Raw genomic sequence first — 17,530 nt, 5'->3', positions numbered from 1 at the left:
TCTTTGAGTTTATTTTGGTTACAGGTCAGCCTCATGATTATTCAGTCTAGCACAAATGTATCCCCTAAAGTCAGGAGGATACAGATTCCGATTATACCTTTGACATTCACCATTTAGGTGACTATGGGCAAGTCATTTAACCTCTCAGCTCAGTTTACTCATTTATAAAATGAGGTTTATGGTATCTATGATACACACTCCTGGTGCTCAGTTGGAGGCTTAAATGAATTAGTTAATAAGGTAACAAATTTAGAACAGAAAAGTATATTATTGCTCAATCATTTTTCAGTCATGTCCAGCTCTTCATGATCCCATTTGAGGTTTTCTTGGCAAAGATAAATGGAGTGGTTTGCCATTTCCTTTTCCAGGTCCTTTTATGGATGAGGAAACCAGATGAGCCAAGTGACTTGCCCAGGGTCACACAGTTATTGATACTCTGAGGACACTGACTTCATGCCCAGCATTCTGTTCACTATGGTGCCACCTAGCTGCCTCCAATATTTAATCTTATGTTGGTCAAGAAAAGGAAATATTTTGGAGTAGCTTATACCCAGGTTCAGATTCTACCTTCTTACATTCACTGGCTGTATGACTATGATCAAGTAATTTGACTCCTTTAAGCTGTAGTTTCCTCATTTACAAAATGAAGGCTATAATACCTGTGAGTCCTATCCCCACTATTCAATTTCAAACTCATTTAAGTGAATTTAGAAGGTAACAAATTTCGAGCTGGAAGGTATGTTGGAAGGTATATAATAGAACCCTTTCATTTTACAAATGAGGAAATTGAGTCCAGGGAGGTGTTAAGATTTGATTAAGACAACATAGTAAGTAGTAGAGCCAAAATTTGAACCAGGTTCTCTCACTCCAACCCAGCAATCTTTCTTCTATACCACACTGAGGCAAGATGATATATATATATATGTATATATATGTATACATATATACATATATATACATATATATATATATATATAAATAATTGTATAAGCTTTAAAAGTCTTCTATAAATTGCAATTATTATCAGCATTATTTCACAGATGGTGCTGTAACAGTTCTTTGGCATCCTAGTCCAATAACAGTGGTTTGAATTTCAGGTTTTCAGACATTCATTGTTCATTAGATGATACAGCAGCCTAATAATAATTCAAAGTAAATTTTCATTTTGCCTAAAATGTGTATATGACTACAAATTTTTATTCCTGGGTCTGAACATTCCTTAAGGAATTAGAGGAAAGGATCTGGATCTTGTTCTTTGTACCCTTCACAGCATCTAATACAAGTGAAACGCTTCAATTTGTTGAATAAAATGTATAGTTTTTCAGTTCCTAAAAAATAAAGGCAGAAATGTTTTTATTCATGCTTCTGAAATAAAGCATTTTGAAGATAAACTTAAATTCACTTTAATCATTGACTCGCCTGCAAGTCTTACCTTTATAGGGCATTCAACAATTTATTCGGAATCAAGTAATATTATACCAGGACAACTTCTTTTTTAAAAAACAGAGATAATTTAAGTCAAAGCAGTGATTGATTCCTACAAGGTACAGGCTTCATGTTGATTTTCTTCTCTTTTACCGTCCGCTTAGAGATTCAGGAAACGGCAATTTGCATCAACATGCATTGTATATTTCATCTAATTTGATCTCAGGCTAAAACAGATCTTCATTTCTCTATAGCACCACCTTTGAGGCAGAGGGTTATTGTTCATGGCATCAAAGATTAGACATAGTATGAACTATGGAAGCCTTTGTCTGCCTTTTAACACCTCTGGCATTCAGCTTAAAGTCTGGCTGCTCAACTCAATTATGCCAATGGATCTGAGATCTCATCCATACAGATTGCTCTCTCTAATGGTGCAGATTTCAACTCATCCCTGCCTGCCTGTCCTGTGCAAATTTTGTCCTTGTGCTCGCACAGTTTATTACAACAGGCCTATTCATGATTCCTTCCTCAATTTGTCCTGACATTAGAACTAAAACCCCCAAAGAAAAATATTCTTATTTATAAAAAATACTTTAAATGGTAAAAGTAAGGTTAAAGGACAGGGTACTTAGAATGTCAGGATTGGAGTCAGGAAAATTCATCTTCATGAGTTCAAATCCCACCTCAGACATTTACTAGCTGCGTCACCCTCAGCAAGTCACTTTTGTTTGCCTCAATTTCCTTATCTGTAAGAAGAAAATGGAAAACCACCGCAGTATTTTTCCAAGAAAATTCCCAGGGCTATGAAGAGTTGGACATGATTGAAACAATCAAACAATAACAAAAAGGTTTAGAACATAGGTCAGTCTTAGAATCAGGAAGTTCTGAATTCAAGTCCTGCCCCATCACATATGTAATTGCATGACTATGGGTGAAATAATTAACTTCTTAGTAATTCGGGTAATTCACTAAATCTTGGAGAATTAAGAGAATAGACAGAGATTAAAAGTCTAACATTATTTGTTATACATGAGTTGCTAATCTGTATCAGTAGGGAGAGATTCCACACGAGAATTTCTCCATATTGAACTAATCATAAATAAAAACAAATGTGTATATTATATGTAATGGACACATAATAAATTAATCAACTATTATTTAATTATTGACATCAAGGACTTCCGGCTAAGATGGCGGCGTGGAGGCAGACAGCTGCTTGAGCTCCTCGCTTTCTCTCAGAACTTACTTCATGACAAGCCTCAGACTTAATGCTTGACCCAGAAAGAAATCCACAAATTATCACCAAGAGAAGACATCCTTGAAAGTCGCCAGAAAAGGTCTGTGTTTGTTCGGGGGAGGGTCAATCAGACTGGGCGCAGACTGAGGGCAGACAGCCAGAGCAAGACAGGCAGCTCACACAGCTCAGACCGGAGGTGGAGGGGTGTGATCTCTGCAGTTTCTGTGAAAGGGCTTTTGCCCCAGTGTGGATGCTCCGTCTTGGCAGCAAGCCAGGAGCCACGGAGAGGGTGTAAACACCGGAGGTGAAGATTAAAACCCCAGAAAGCCAGCGTCTCTCAGAGCCCGGCCACCCCCAACCCCCACCTGGACTGACTCGGTGCGTTCTCGGAGCCTCAGAGTGCAGACTCAGTACAGTCATTGCTGTTCTGTTAGTGGCTCTCTGCTGCCCTATCCCCAGTCTGTAGAGGAAGCCCATTAATAACATCCAGCCCTATCCCCCGCAAAACAGACCAATTGCTTCTCTTGTCAGTTTGTTTTCTTTGATTCTGACAAAATGAATAAAAAATTCAAAAGGGCTCTAACCATTGACAGCTTTTGTGTGGAGAGGGAGCAGACTTCAAATGCTGAGGAGACTAGGAACAGACTGTCCCCAGATGTATCCCCTGGGAGGGATATAAGCTGCTCCTCAATACAAAAGAACCTCATAGAGGAAATCAAAAAGGCTCTCACAAGAGAGCTGGAAGAGAAATGGGAAAAGGAAAGGGAAGCTTTGCAAGAGAGCCTGGAGAAGTCATCCCATGCATTCAAAGACAGAATGGATAAAGAAATCAAATCATTGAGAAACAAGATTAGTGAGCTGGAAAAGGTAAACAACTCCAAGGAAAACAGGATTAGTGAGCTGGAAAAAGAAATCAGCTCTCTAAAAAATAAAATGGATAAAATGGAAAAAAATTCCATAGAAGATAAAAACTCAATTGGACAATTACAAAGAGATATAAAAAAAGTGAGTGAAGAAAATACATCATTGAAAATTAGACTGGAACAAGTAGAAATGAATGACTCAAGGAGAAACAAAGAGGGAGTCAAGCAAAACCAGAGAAATGAAACAATTGAAAAGACTGTCAAGTACCTTACCAGAAAGACAACAGACCTGGAAAACAGATCCAGGAGAGACAATTTGAGAATAATCGGACTCCCTGAAAAATGGGAGGAAAAAAAGAGCTTGGACACCATTTTCGAGGAAATTATCAAAGAGAACTGCCCAGACGTTTTGGAAACAGAGGGTAAAATAGACATTGAGAAAATTCATCGATCACCTACTGAAAGGGACCCTAAAATCAAAACGCCAAGAAATATAGTGGCCAAGTTCAAGAACCATCAGACAAAGGAAAAGATATTGGAAGCTGCTAGAAAAAAACAATTCAGATATGGAGGATCCACAATAAGGATAACCCAGGATCTAGCAGCGTCCACATTAAAAGAACGCAGGGCCTGGAACATGATATTCCGAAAGGCTAAGGAACTTGGTATGCAGCCAAGAATAACTTACCCAGCAAGAATGAGCATCGTTTTCCAGGGAAGAAGATGGACATTTAACGAAATAAATGAATTCCATCTATTTTTGATGAAAAAACCAGACCTACATAAGAGGTTTGATCTTCAAATACAGAACTCAAGAGACTTCTAAAAAAGGTAAAAAGAAATCTTGAGAACTATACTTCTGTCAAAAAAATATGTAAAGAACATATGTACAATTTGTCTTAGAAAATAGAGGTGGAAAGGAGATTATATCATAAAAAAGTACAAAGTGGTGGTACTACATCTCATGAAGAGGCAAAGGTAACCTATTATATCTGAGAGAAAGAAAGGAGGGAGATGAACATAGCGTGTATCAATAGACATATTCGATTTATGGTGAAACTTCTTCCACTTCATTGAAAAGTGAAAGGGAAGGAGTAAGCTAAGGGGAAGGGAATACAGTAATTTCGAGGAAAAGGGGTAAAATAAGGGGAGGATCTTTAAGGTGGGGGAGGGATCCTAAAAAGGGAGGGCTGTAAAAAGCAAGTGGTGTTTACCAGTTTAATAGTGGATAGGAGGGTAAAAGGGAAGGAAAGGGGAAAAGCATAAGCAGGGGTTAATAGGATGGCAAGCAATATAGAATTAGTCCTTCTAACCATAAATGTGAATGGGGCAAACTGCCTCATAAAGAGGAAGCAGTTAGCAGACTGGATTAAAAGTCAGAATCCTACTATATGTTGTTTACAGGAAACACACCTGAAACAGGATGAGACATTCAAACTAAAAGTAAAAGGGTGGAGCAGAATCTATTATGCTTCAGGCAAAACCAAAAAAGCAGGAGTAGCCATCCTCATCTCAGATCAAGCAAAAACAAAAATTGATCTAATTAAAAGAGATAAGGAAGGGCATTATATCCTGCTAAAGGGAAGCATCAATAGTGAAGCAGTATCAATATTAAACATGTATGCACCAAGTGGTGCAGCATCTAAATTCTTAAAAGAGAAATTAAGAGAGCTGCAAGAGGAAATAGATAGCAAAACTATAATAGCGGGAGATCTCAACCTTGCACTCTCAGAATTAGATAAATCAAACCACAAAATAAATAAGAAAGAAGTCAAAGAGGTAAATAGAATACTAGAAAAGTTTGATATGATAGATCTTTGGCGAAAGCTAAATGGAGACAGAAAGGAATATACTTTCTTCTCAGCAGTTCATGGAACCTATACAAAAATTGATCATATACTAGGGCATAAAAACCTCAAAATCAAATGCAGTAAGGCAGAAATAGTAAATGCATCCTTTTCAGACCATAATGCAATCAAAATAACATTTAATAAAAAGCCAGGGGAAAATAGACCAAAAAATAATTGGAAACTAAATAATCTTATACTAAAGAATGATTGGGTAAAACAGCAAATCATAGACATAATTAATAACTTCACCCAAGAAAATGACAATAATGAGACATCATACCAAAATGTGTGGGATACAGCCAAAGCAGTAATTAGGGGAAGTTTTATATCTCTACAGGCCTACCTGCATAAAATAGAGAAAGAGAGGGCCAACGAATTGGGTTTACAACTAAAATTGCTAGAAAAGGAACAAATTAAAAACCCCCAGACAAACACAAAACTTGAAATTCAAAAAATAAAAGGTGAGATTAATAAAATTGAAAGTAAAAAAACTATTGAATTAATTAATAAAACTAAGAGTTGGTTTTATGAAAAAACCAACAAAATAGACAAACCCTTAGTAAACCTGATTAAAAAAAGGAAAGAGAAAAAGCAAATTGATAGTCTTGAAAATGAAAAGGGTGAACTCACCACTAATGAAGAGGAAATTAGAACAATAGTTAGGAGCTACTTTGCTCAACTTTATGCCGATAAATTCGATAACTTAAATGAAATGGAAGAATACCTTCAAAAATATAGCTTGCCCAGATTAACAGAGGAAGAAGTAAGTAGTTTAAATAGTCCCATCTCAGAAAAAGAAATAGACCAAGCTATTAACCAACTTCCTAAGAAAAAGTCCCCAGGACCAGATGGATTTACAGGTGAATTCTACCAAACATTTAAAGAACAACTAACTCCAATGCTATGTAAACTATTTGAAAAAATAGGGATTGAAGGAGTCCTACCAAATTCCTTCTATGACACAGACATGGTACTGATACCTAAACCAGGTAGATCGAAAACTGAGAAAGAAAACTATAGACCAATTTCCTTAATGAATATTGATGCTAAAATCTTAAATAAGATATTAGCAAATAGACTTCAGAAAATCATCCCCAGGATAATACACTATGACCAAGTGGGATTTATACCAGGAATGCAGGGATGGTTTAATATTAGGAAAACTATTAGTATAATTGACCATATTAATAATCAAATTAATAAAAACCATATGATCATCTCAATAGATGCAGAAAAGGCATTTGATAAAATCCAACATCCATTCCTACTAAAAACGCTTGAGAGTATAGGAATAAATGGACTATTCCTTAAAATAATAAGGAGCATATATTTAAAACCTTCAGTAAACATCATATGTAATGGTGATAAACTAGAACCTTTCCCTGTAAGATCAGGAGTGAAACAAGGTTGCCCACTATCACCATTACTATTCAATATAGTACTAGAAACTCTAGCCTTGGCAATAAGAGCCGAGAAAGAGATCCAAGGAATTAGAATAGGAAATGAAGAAATCAAATTGTCACTTTTCGCAGATGACATGATGGTATACTTAGAGAACCCCAAAGACTCTGCTAAAAAGCTATTAGAAATAATTCAGAATTTTAGCAAAGTCGCAGGATACAAAATAAATCCACATAAATCCTCAGGATTTTTATACATTACCAACACAATCCAACAGCAAGAGATACAAAGAGAAATTCCATTCAAAATAACAGTCGATAGTATCAAATATTTGGGAATATATCTACCAAAGGAGAGTCAGGAATTATATGAGCAAAATTACAAAACACTTGCCACAAAAATAAAGTCAGATTTAAATAATTGGAAAGACATTCAATGTTCTTGGATAGGCCGAGCGAATATAATAAAGATGACAATACTCCCCAAACTAATCTATTTATTTAGTGCTATACCAATCAGACTCCCAAGAAACTATTTTAATGACCTAGAAAAAATAACAACAAAATTCATATGGAAGAATAAAAGGTCGAGAATTGCAAGGGAACTAATGAAAAAAAAGTCAGAGGAAGGTGGTCTAAGTGTACCTGATTTAAAGCTATATTATAAAGCAACAGTCACCAAAACCATTTGGTATTGGCTAAGAAATAGACTAGTTGATCAGTGGCATAGGTTAGGTTCACAGGACAAGATAGTGAATAAAAATAGCAATCTAATCTTTGACAAACCCAAAGATCCCCAATTTTGGGATAAGAATTCATTATTTGACAAAAACTGCTGGGAAAACTGGAAATTAGTATGGCAGAAACTAGGCATGGACCCACATTTAACACCACATACTAAGATTAGATCAAAATGGGTCCAAGATTTAGGCATAAAGAACGAAATCATAAATAAATTGGAGGAACATGGGATGGTTTACCTCTCAGACTTGTGGAGGAGGAAGGAGTTTGTGTCCAAGGGAGAACTAGAGACCATTATTGATCACAAAATAGAACATTTTGATTACACCAAATTAAAAAGTTTCTGCACAAACAAAACTAATGCAAACAAGATTAGAAGGGAAGTAACAAATTGGGAAAAAATTTTTACAGTTAAAGGTTCTGATAAAGGCCTCATCTCCAAAATATACAGAGAATTGACTTTAATTTATAAGAAATCAAGCCATTCTCCAATTGATAAATGGTCAAAGGATATGAACAGACAATTTTCAGATGATGAAATTAAAACTATTTCCACTCATATGAAAGAGTGTTCCAAATCACTATTGATCAGAGAAATGCAAATTAAGACAACTCTGAGGTATCATTACACACCTGTCAGATTGGCTAAAATGACAGGAACAAATAACGATGAATGTTGGAGGGGCTGTGGGAAAACTGGGACACTGATGCATTGTTGGTGGAGTTGTGAAAGAATCCAACCATTCTGGAGAGCAATCTGGAATTATGCCCAAAAAGTTATCAAAATGTGCATACCCTTTGACCCAGCCATACTACTACTGGGCTTATACCCCAAGGAACTACTAGAGAAGGGAAAGGGTCCTGTATGTGCCAAAATGTTTGTGGCAGCCCTTTTCATAGTGGCTAGAAGCTGGAAGATGAATGGATGTCCATCAATTGGAGAATGGTTGGGTAAACTATGGTATATGAATGTTATGGAATATTACTGTTCTATAAGAAATGACCAACAGGAGAAATACAGAGAGGCTTGGAGAGACTTACATCAACTGATGCTGAGTGAAACGAGCAGAACCAGAAGATCATTATACACTTCAACAATGATACTGTACGAGGATGTATGCTGATGGAAGTGGATTTCTTCAACATAGAGAAGAGCTAATCCAATTCCAATTGATTAATGATGGACAGAACCAGCTACATCCAGAAAAGGACTGGGAAATGAATGTAAACTGTTATTTTTACCTTCTGAATCCAATTCTTCCTGTGCAACAAAAAATTCGGTTCTACACACATATATTGTATCTAAATTATACTGTAATATATTTAACATATATAAGACTGCTTGCCATCAGGGGGAGGGGGTTGGGGGAGGAAGGGAAAAAATCTGAATAGAAGTAAGTGCAAGGGATAATGTTGTAAAAAATTACCCATGCATATGTACTGTCAAAAAAATGTTACAATTATAAAATAAAATAAAAAATTAAAAAAAAAATTATTGACATCAATTTAATAAACTTAAAATTAGTGTGTGCATATAATAATATATGATATATAGGTATAGATATATACATGTATATATGTTTGGTCTTGACCTATGATTCGGAAAGTTGCACCATATAGCTATGAAGTTTCTCTACTTCCAGTTTTTGGCTTCAGCTGAAGTCCTTTTCTGTCTCTTCATGGTGGAAACAGAAGGTTCTGCACCATTCTTTCGGTTCAAAAATCAAGTGTCTCTTTAAGGAAATCAGTCATCCTGGTTTCAATGCTTTTCTTCTACAGCATAAGATTCTTAGCCCTAAGTTGTTATTGTTCACTTTATCCACCTCTTCGTTAATCCATTTGAGTATTTCTTGGTGAAGATGCCGGATTCCAGTTAATTTTATAGATGAAGAAACTGAGGCAAACAAGATTAATGATTTGCCCAGGATCATAGAGCTAATAAATATTTGAAGTCAGATTTGAATTCAGCAAGATGAATCTTCCTGATTCCAAGCCCAGGATTCTACCCACTGCACTACCTAATTTTCCTTAGCCCTAGATACTGAGGTCTTAAGAATAAAGAACAGTGATTTTCCTAAGTAAATAGCCTATCCTCTCAGGCTGTAATCTATCTTAACTTTGAATTCAAGTTGCTGGTCCAGAGACCTCTGTATTTGAGATCTCATGGTAATTTAGGGTGAGTACTCCCTATTTCTCTAGAGTGTAATTAATCTCAGAAGTTTAGATTATCTCTATTCATTGTCTATGTAAGAGCAATTACTCCAAAATATCAACCAACTCTAGGATTTCTGGGTTCCCTAGTTTTCCAATTCCAAATTTCTATTTTGTCACATAGATAATCGAGCAGAAAAAAAGAGTCATAGATCCAAGGTGCAAGGATACTCTGCTTCCATTCCATTGTATATTTATGTAGGGATATATATCTAGAGGTAGTCTGTTTCAATATTGTTTATTGACTATAAGATAATATATAAATTCCTCTGTTTGATGTTTAAGGCCCTTCACAGTTTGATTTCAATCTCCCTGTCCAGACTGACTTCACATTATTCCCCCTCCAGTATCCTACATTCACAACATTCCATATCTTAGGATCATAATATAATAATATTCCCTCCCTTCACTTCTGCCTTTTGGAATTCCTACATTTAGTAGGAATATAAAAATAATAAAGTAGGATATAAAAGCTAGACTCTTTTTTAAAAGTAGGACCTCAAAGGATATGTACATTTTGATGTGACAACTAATATTTGGGATCAGTTAATTCTCAGCAATCAGTCCAAAAACAAAATTTTGTCCCGTTACTTAGGAAAGACCAAATTACAGGATTACAAGGTTGAAAGGGATCTCATAAGTTAGTTGGTCTAATTAACCAAATACATAAACATAACTAATTTTACTTACATAGTATTTTATGATTGATAGAGATCTGAACTATTGATAAACTAAAATATTTTCATTAAATATGTTAAGTTATAATGGAAAATCAGAAACCAGCTCTTTTATTGTGAAAGAAGAAGTAAGAGAAATGTATACTGGTAAATATAATGGCTGGGGGTGGATGGTAGATGTGTGAAATATCTGTACATCATACTTTTAAGTTTTATCTGCACCATCAACATTTTCTCCATTACTTTCTTAAATCTGGATAATCAACCAAACTTTAAGGTCTTGATTTGTAGTATTTGCCAATTTCTGAGATATATATGTTCACACTAAAAGTTTAACAATCAGCTCTCCAAGCTGGTATGCCAGATGAACTGGCTCCTGCAAATCCCTGGTTAAGGGTTTTATTGATCACAGATTCTAAGTGTAGGGGACTTAATAGGACATTTAGTCTAAGCATTACATAAACACAAATCCTCTCTATGATTTACCCAGAAAAAGGTTGTTTAGACTTTGCTTAAAGATCCACTGATGAGGAACCAAAGTAATTGATTTACTTCTGGACAACCCTGGTAAAACCTTTTTCTCTAGATTGATGCTAAATCTGACTCTGGCTCTTAGCTCTTCCCCCTATAATAAAGCAGACCACAGGTCTAATTCTCTCCGTCATGTTCTCTCTTTATATTTGTTTATGTAGTTATCATTTCCACCATCCCCAGTAGTAAGCTGCTTGAGGGCAGAGTTGCTTTTGTCATGTCTCACTCTTCATCATTCCATTTGAAGTTTTCTTAGCAAAAGTATTGCAATGGTTTTCCATTTCCTTCTTTAGTCCATTTTACCAATGAGGAAACTGAGGCAAATGGGGTTAAGTGACTTGCTCAGGGTCACACAGTAAGTATCTGAGGTTGGATTTGGACTCAGGAGGATGAGCCTTCCTGACTCCAGACCAAGTACTCTATGCACTATGGCTTCACCTAGCTGTCCTGAGGAAAAAGGCTGTGTTTTACTTTTTAAAGTAAATTGCATCCTCAGTAATCATAGTTTACATTTATATAGCACTTTCAGATTTACCTGTGTTATTTCATTTAACATTCACAATAATGCAGGGAGATATGATTATCATCATCCCCATTTTACACATGAGGAAACGAAGAATCAAAGAACTCAAATGAATTGCCCCGGTCACACAGCTAGGAAATATCTAAAGTGAGATTTGAACCCTAGCCTTCTCACCTCCAAGTCCACAGCTCTGTCCACTTCATAAGGCATCTCAGCCTAGCACAGGGATAAGCCTCTCTGTGAAGAGTGAAAATACTGAGCCCAGGCAAAGGGAAAGGAGAAAGAAGAAAGGAAAAAAGGAAAGGAAAGAATATAAAAATTGGGAAAATAATTTATTTTTAAGATTTATCTAAACAATACTTGCACATATTTAACTATATAACAGATTGCTTGCTGTCTAGGGGAGGAGGAAAGGGTAAAAATTTGAAGCACAAGATTTTGTAAAGGTGATTGCTGAAAACTAGCTTTGCATGTATTTGGAAAAATAAAAAACTATTGTAAAAAAAAAAAACAAGATTTCTCTACATCAACAAAGGTAACAAGAAGGAAAGCTATTTTTACAGCTTACAATGGTTAACCTACATAATACTGAGTAAATCACAACACTTCAAATGTGCAATCAATGTGCTGTCACATATCACCAAAGTATGTGGTATATTAGAGTGTTGGTCTTAGAGTACTGAGAAAAGGATTCAAATCTTTCTATATTTACTCTACATGAATAAGTGAATGAATGAATGAAAAAGCATTTATTAATATGAGTTAATAAAAACATTTACTAATGAAAGGTAATTTGAAAAACATTTATTAGTATAAGTTAATAAAACTTAATGATGTACCAAGCACTGTGCTCTGGAACTAGAGTCAGGTTACTTAATCTCTCTTCCATATTTCTAAGTCACTTATCACAGTGCCTGGCATAAATGTTGCTAAGCAGTTATTTCATTCATCTCTGAATCTCCATGACATGATTCATGGAGTTTTCTTGGCCAGAATTTCATATCCTTCTCCAGCTCATTTTATAAATGGGAAATTGAGGCAAACAGGGTCATTTGACTTGTTCAGGGTCACACAACTAGTAAGTGTCTGAGGGCAGATTTGAACTCATAAAGATGAGTCTCCCTGAGTTTGTCTTAAGCTCTAACCACTATGGTACCACCTAGCTTCCAGCTGGCATTAACAGGTACTATTTCCCTTCTATTCCTCTCACCTTCCTTCTATAAAATAAGGATAATGATACTTGTCCTACCTACTTCACAGAGCTGTGAAAAAATGCTTAGTAAATGTTAAAACTTTGTCAAAATAGGAGAGAGTGCATCACTGAACTCATATTGACTCCTTACTGATTTGTGTCTATTAAAAAGGAATTGGACGGGTGGGAGGATGATAGGAGTAAAAGGATTTTGAACCATCAAGGGAAGAAGAAAGCTTTTCTAAACTGCTTGAGACATACATTTCTTCTTTCATGCTTGGAAGACCAAAACATGTAATGTAGTGATAGTTGCTTGTCTTTTTATTTTCAAAACGGACCATTGACATTATGAGGTGAATCTCTCTCATGAATTGGATTTCAGTGAGTCGCACAAAGTCTCACCCTCACTCTCTCTTCCAGAATCATTGAAGTTCAGAGGCAGAACAAAGGTCAAGATGATTGGTGAGGAAGGCAGTAGCACTTTCACTATATGACCAGACTCTAAGCATTCCACCTGCTTCAGCCATATTTGTGGCTGTTGGAACTGTTCTCATCCACCTTTTCTACCAGAAGTCTTCACATGCTGAGGTCCATTGGTTACCCTTTACCTAGTTTAGCTCATCTGACAAGGCAATTTACCAAGATGTATCCCCTGAACATGCTACAACTTCTTGGAGTCACAGCTGAGAGTAGGGTGGCAGATGGAAACCAAAGTGGATGAGCAGCCCTGAGAAGGGCTCAGCATGTCCTCCCTGAGCATTCCATACACCCCTGATAGATAAAAGAAAGGAGGAAAGATAACCAGACATTGAATCAGCAAAACCTGGTTAGAATTCTTCCTCTGATGATAATTAGCTATGTGATAAGGAGCTCGCTCTCTCTCTCTCTCTCTCTCTCTCTCTCTCTCTCTCTCTCTCTCTCTCTCTCTCTCTCTCTCTCTCTCTCTTTCTCTCTCTCTCTCTCTCTCTCTCTCTCTCTCTCTCTCTCTCTCTCTCTCTCTCTCTCTGAGCCTCAGTTCTTCTTCTGTAAAATGAGAATAATAATCTCTCTAGTACTTTCATCATAAGATTGTAAGGTTCAAATAGGATTATACATTTGCTGAGGCAATTAGAGTTAAGTGACTTGCCCAGGGTCACACAGCCAGGAAGTGTTAAGTGCCTGAGATTTGAACTAAGGTCCTCCTAACTTCAGGGCTGGTGCTCTATCCATTGTGCCATCTAGCTGCCCCAATTATATATTATTTAATGAACTATGTAAAAGTCTTTTATTATTATTAATTTAGACTTTTGCTGCAAAGTAAAGAGACTTCAGTAAGCTTACACTGAAAAAAAAAGGAGACAACAGGAATTGGGATGAAGTGCTGCCTAAATTTTTACATTGAGCTTTTGGAAATTATACATGTAATGGCAGAGTCTTGGTTTCACTGGTCTCATAAGAGCTCGATTCCATAGGTTTCCCCCTGATGCCCAGACTCTTCTTTCCTCAGGGGTCTCAGAAGCCCACTTTCTGACATTGATTGTTGCCCTTCATTCTTAAAGAGGATCAAAATGATATCACTATGTTAGAGTCAAGTTGCAATGTGTCTATCTGTGGCTGATCAGACCAATAAAAGCAACTGCTTCAGGGGAAGAAGTGAGGGAGCCAAGGAGCCAAGCCACTAACAACAATTCTAATAGTGCTCATTTTCTAGCAGTAAACTTGTTTTAGAAGTACAGCTCTGACATTTTCAACATCAGTTTCTGAAAACAGATGAGTTGATTTGGACCTACATGTAAAAGACACCATAAAAGGACTATAGTTGGGGAGAAATGTTTTGCAAATTTTAAATATTATATAAATGTGGATTGCTATAGCCCATGTAAGCTTTTTGAAGGCAAAGATTGTCATTTTTGTATTTCTTGAACCTAGCATAATGGCTAACATGTACTAATCACTTAAATGTCTTTGGAATTAAATCCAGTTACTTGGTTCTAATGTTTGATGATAATTGAATTATTTATCTCTTGTTTAAAAAATAGTTTATCTTGTGTTAATTAAAATCTAAGGCTCCAAAGTCCTTTTTGGAATTATACGCTAATTTAGATTTCAATTCACTCTGAGAACTTGTTATTAATTTGTTGTTTTGTTCAGTTATGTCCAACTCTTCATGACCCTTTGGATTATACTATCCATGGAATTTTTTTCATAAGGATACTAGAGTGGCTTGCCATTTCTTTCTCCAGTGGATTAAGACAAATAGAGCTTCAGTGATTTCCCCAGGGTCATGTAACTAATAATTTTCTGACTCCAGATTTGAATTCAGGTCTCCTGACTCCAGTACCAGTGCTCTATTCATTTAGCCACCCAGCTGCTCCCTTGTTAACAATTAGAGCTGTCCAATGACAGAATGGGTTTGTGTAGCAGTGAGCTCCCTACTACTGGAGGTTCCCCAGTTACTATAACCTGAAAAATAAGGAGGGGGAAGTTGAACTAGATTCTAAGTTTCCATTGGCTGCATGCCCATGACTGGCAAATCTTTTAAAGGGCTATACACAAATCTCTTCTCTTCTCTTCTCTTCTCTTCTCTTCTCTTTTTTCTCTTCTCTTCTCTTCTCTTTTTTCTCTTCTCTTCTCTTCTCTTCTCTTTTTTCTCTTCTCTTCTCTTCTCTTCTCTTCTCTTCTCTTCTCTTCTCTTCTCTTCTCTTCTCTTCTCTTCTCTCTCTCCCCAATTGAATAAAGGACGTGTTTCAGGATATTTTCTCCAGAGCACTGCTTGATCTTGAGTATGTGCTACTCCTCTCTCCCTCACCCTTGCTTTGCTCTGTCCCCATCATTTCATGGTGGTTCTTATCTCCTGAATTTCTCCTAATAGAACTTTCTGCCTTTTGGGCACAGGATCCCTGAAAGATGTCCATTTGGGCTTTTTATAAAGAAAAGAGACTTGATGAGTTGCCTAAGAGCTCATTCTGTATTCAGAAATAAATGAGAACTGATGTTAATTATTTCTAATTGGGTCCCTCCAATTCAGACAAAATCCAAATTAAACCTAATTAACACCACATACTCGATATCTCATAAAATTTAATTAAACCTCTTTCCAAAGAAACTAAGAAATGGTCCTCACTAGATTATACCAGTGACCCCATTGGACATCACATGTTGCAGTCCTCTAAATAAAATATAAACTCAAAGAATCATTTGTAGATACAAATCTATAAAGGGCTCCTCACACTAATGCCCATAGACATGTCATTGTATCAAACACTGTATTCATTAACTCTGAAAAATCAAAGCCTGGAATATACTCTTTTATCTGCCTACAGACCTCAAAGCTTCTGGAAAGGGGAATTAGAAAAGGGGGAGCTGTCCACAATGAGTCCAGGGTACCTGTTGATTGACTCCATGCAGCCAATGAATCAAATTCAATGTAAAGCTAACCATAGAATCATAGAGATGAAAGGAACCTTAGACCTCATCAAACCACCCCATCTCCCTCCTGTAGGGGGCATGAAGACTAGAGAGGAATAGGGATTTGCTCATTGTCCCACCTGGCCACACAATTTGGGACTTCTCCACCATGTCCTGGAAAACTCACCATTAGAAAACCTCATCATCCAAAAGATGGAATCAGTTTTCATACACAGGCTGATTCCCTACTCTTCCACATGGAGTATGGAGTATTCCATAATACTTTGTCCTTTTTCCCTTTGACTGGAAAATATAGCTATGAATTCCAAAGTCTGCATTTAAGGACAGGACTCAACAAAGCTTAACTTCCCACCTGGTTGTATTACTTTGGAGCTTCTCCCATATCTCCATCTTGCCATGTCTGGGTGCTTTAGTGAGCTTCTTTTTTTTTAAGTTTTCTTTTATGTTTTCTCCTTGCATTACATTGTAAACTCCATGAGGTCAAAGACTGATCCTTTTTTTTTTTTTTTTTTTTTGTTCAAATTTGTATCCCCAGCACTTAGCAGTTATCAGCACTTAATAAATGTTTGTTGACTAATTGACTAAGAATCACAAGAGTAGTTAAATAAAAGAGATGGAATTTAAACATGGTTCTCAAATTCCAAATTCATGGTCCTTTCACTAAACCATGTTGCTTTTCAAGTTGTGTTTTACCTCTTGAGCTGAGTTTTGAAACAGATATTTTGAAGAGTACAAAAACAGACATTAGAGAGAAAGGATGAAAATGATATAGGAGGCTGGAAGGAGTAAGTGGGAGAAGGGGAGCTATCCAGTTTAGGTGGAAAAATAAACTAAAAAGGATCATGGGAGATTTAGAATTGCAAGAGACTTTGGGTGTCTTTATATTTCCCTCCCATTCCTCCAGTGGCAAAGTGATTTACCTAAGTTTAGACAGGTGGTAAGTAAACAGAACTAAGATGGAACCCAGCTCCTGTAAGTATAGATCCTGGGAAATGGTATAGAATGTGATGGGACATATAGGTAGGAAACAACTTATGGAATATCTTGTATGTCCAGATCAGGAATTTGTATTCTATTTGACAAGTAACAAGGAAGATTTTTAAGATAGAAGAATAATATAATAAAATTTTATTAAGCAGATTCCTTAGACAATGATTGAAAAGATGGATTGGATTCAATAAACATTACTCTAATTGAATTTGTTTTGCATCAAAAAAGAAGGTGTGTATATATATATATATATATATATGTATATATATATATATATATATATATATATATATATATATATAAACTAATTCCCAATTTCTGAAAACTTTAGCAGAATAAAATACATTTGTTTTTCAAAACTGAACGTGTGATCTGTTTTATAAATACAATTAGAACCATAGCTATTTTTAAAATCCACAAAATCTGCATTTAAAACATAGTAAGTAGTGCCATTAGGAAGAAAAATCAATTAGTCAGGAGGA

The sequence above is a fragment of the Sminthopsis crassicaudata genome, chromosome 1, assembly GCF_048593235.1.
Source record: "Sminthopsis crassicaudata isolate SCR6 chromosome 1, ASM4859323v1, whole genome shotgun sequence".
NCBI classification, from domain to species: domain Eukaryota; kingdom Metazoa; phylum Chordata; class Mammalia; order Dasyuromorphia; family Dasyuridae; genus Sminthopsis; species Sminthopsis crassicaudata.
This window is presented reverse-complemented; position numbering follows the sequence as displayed.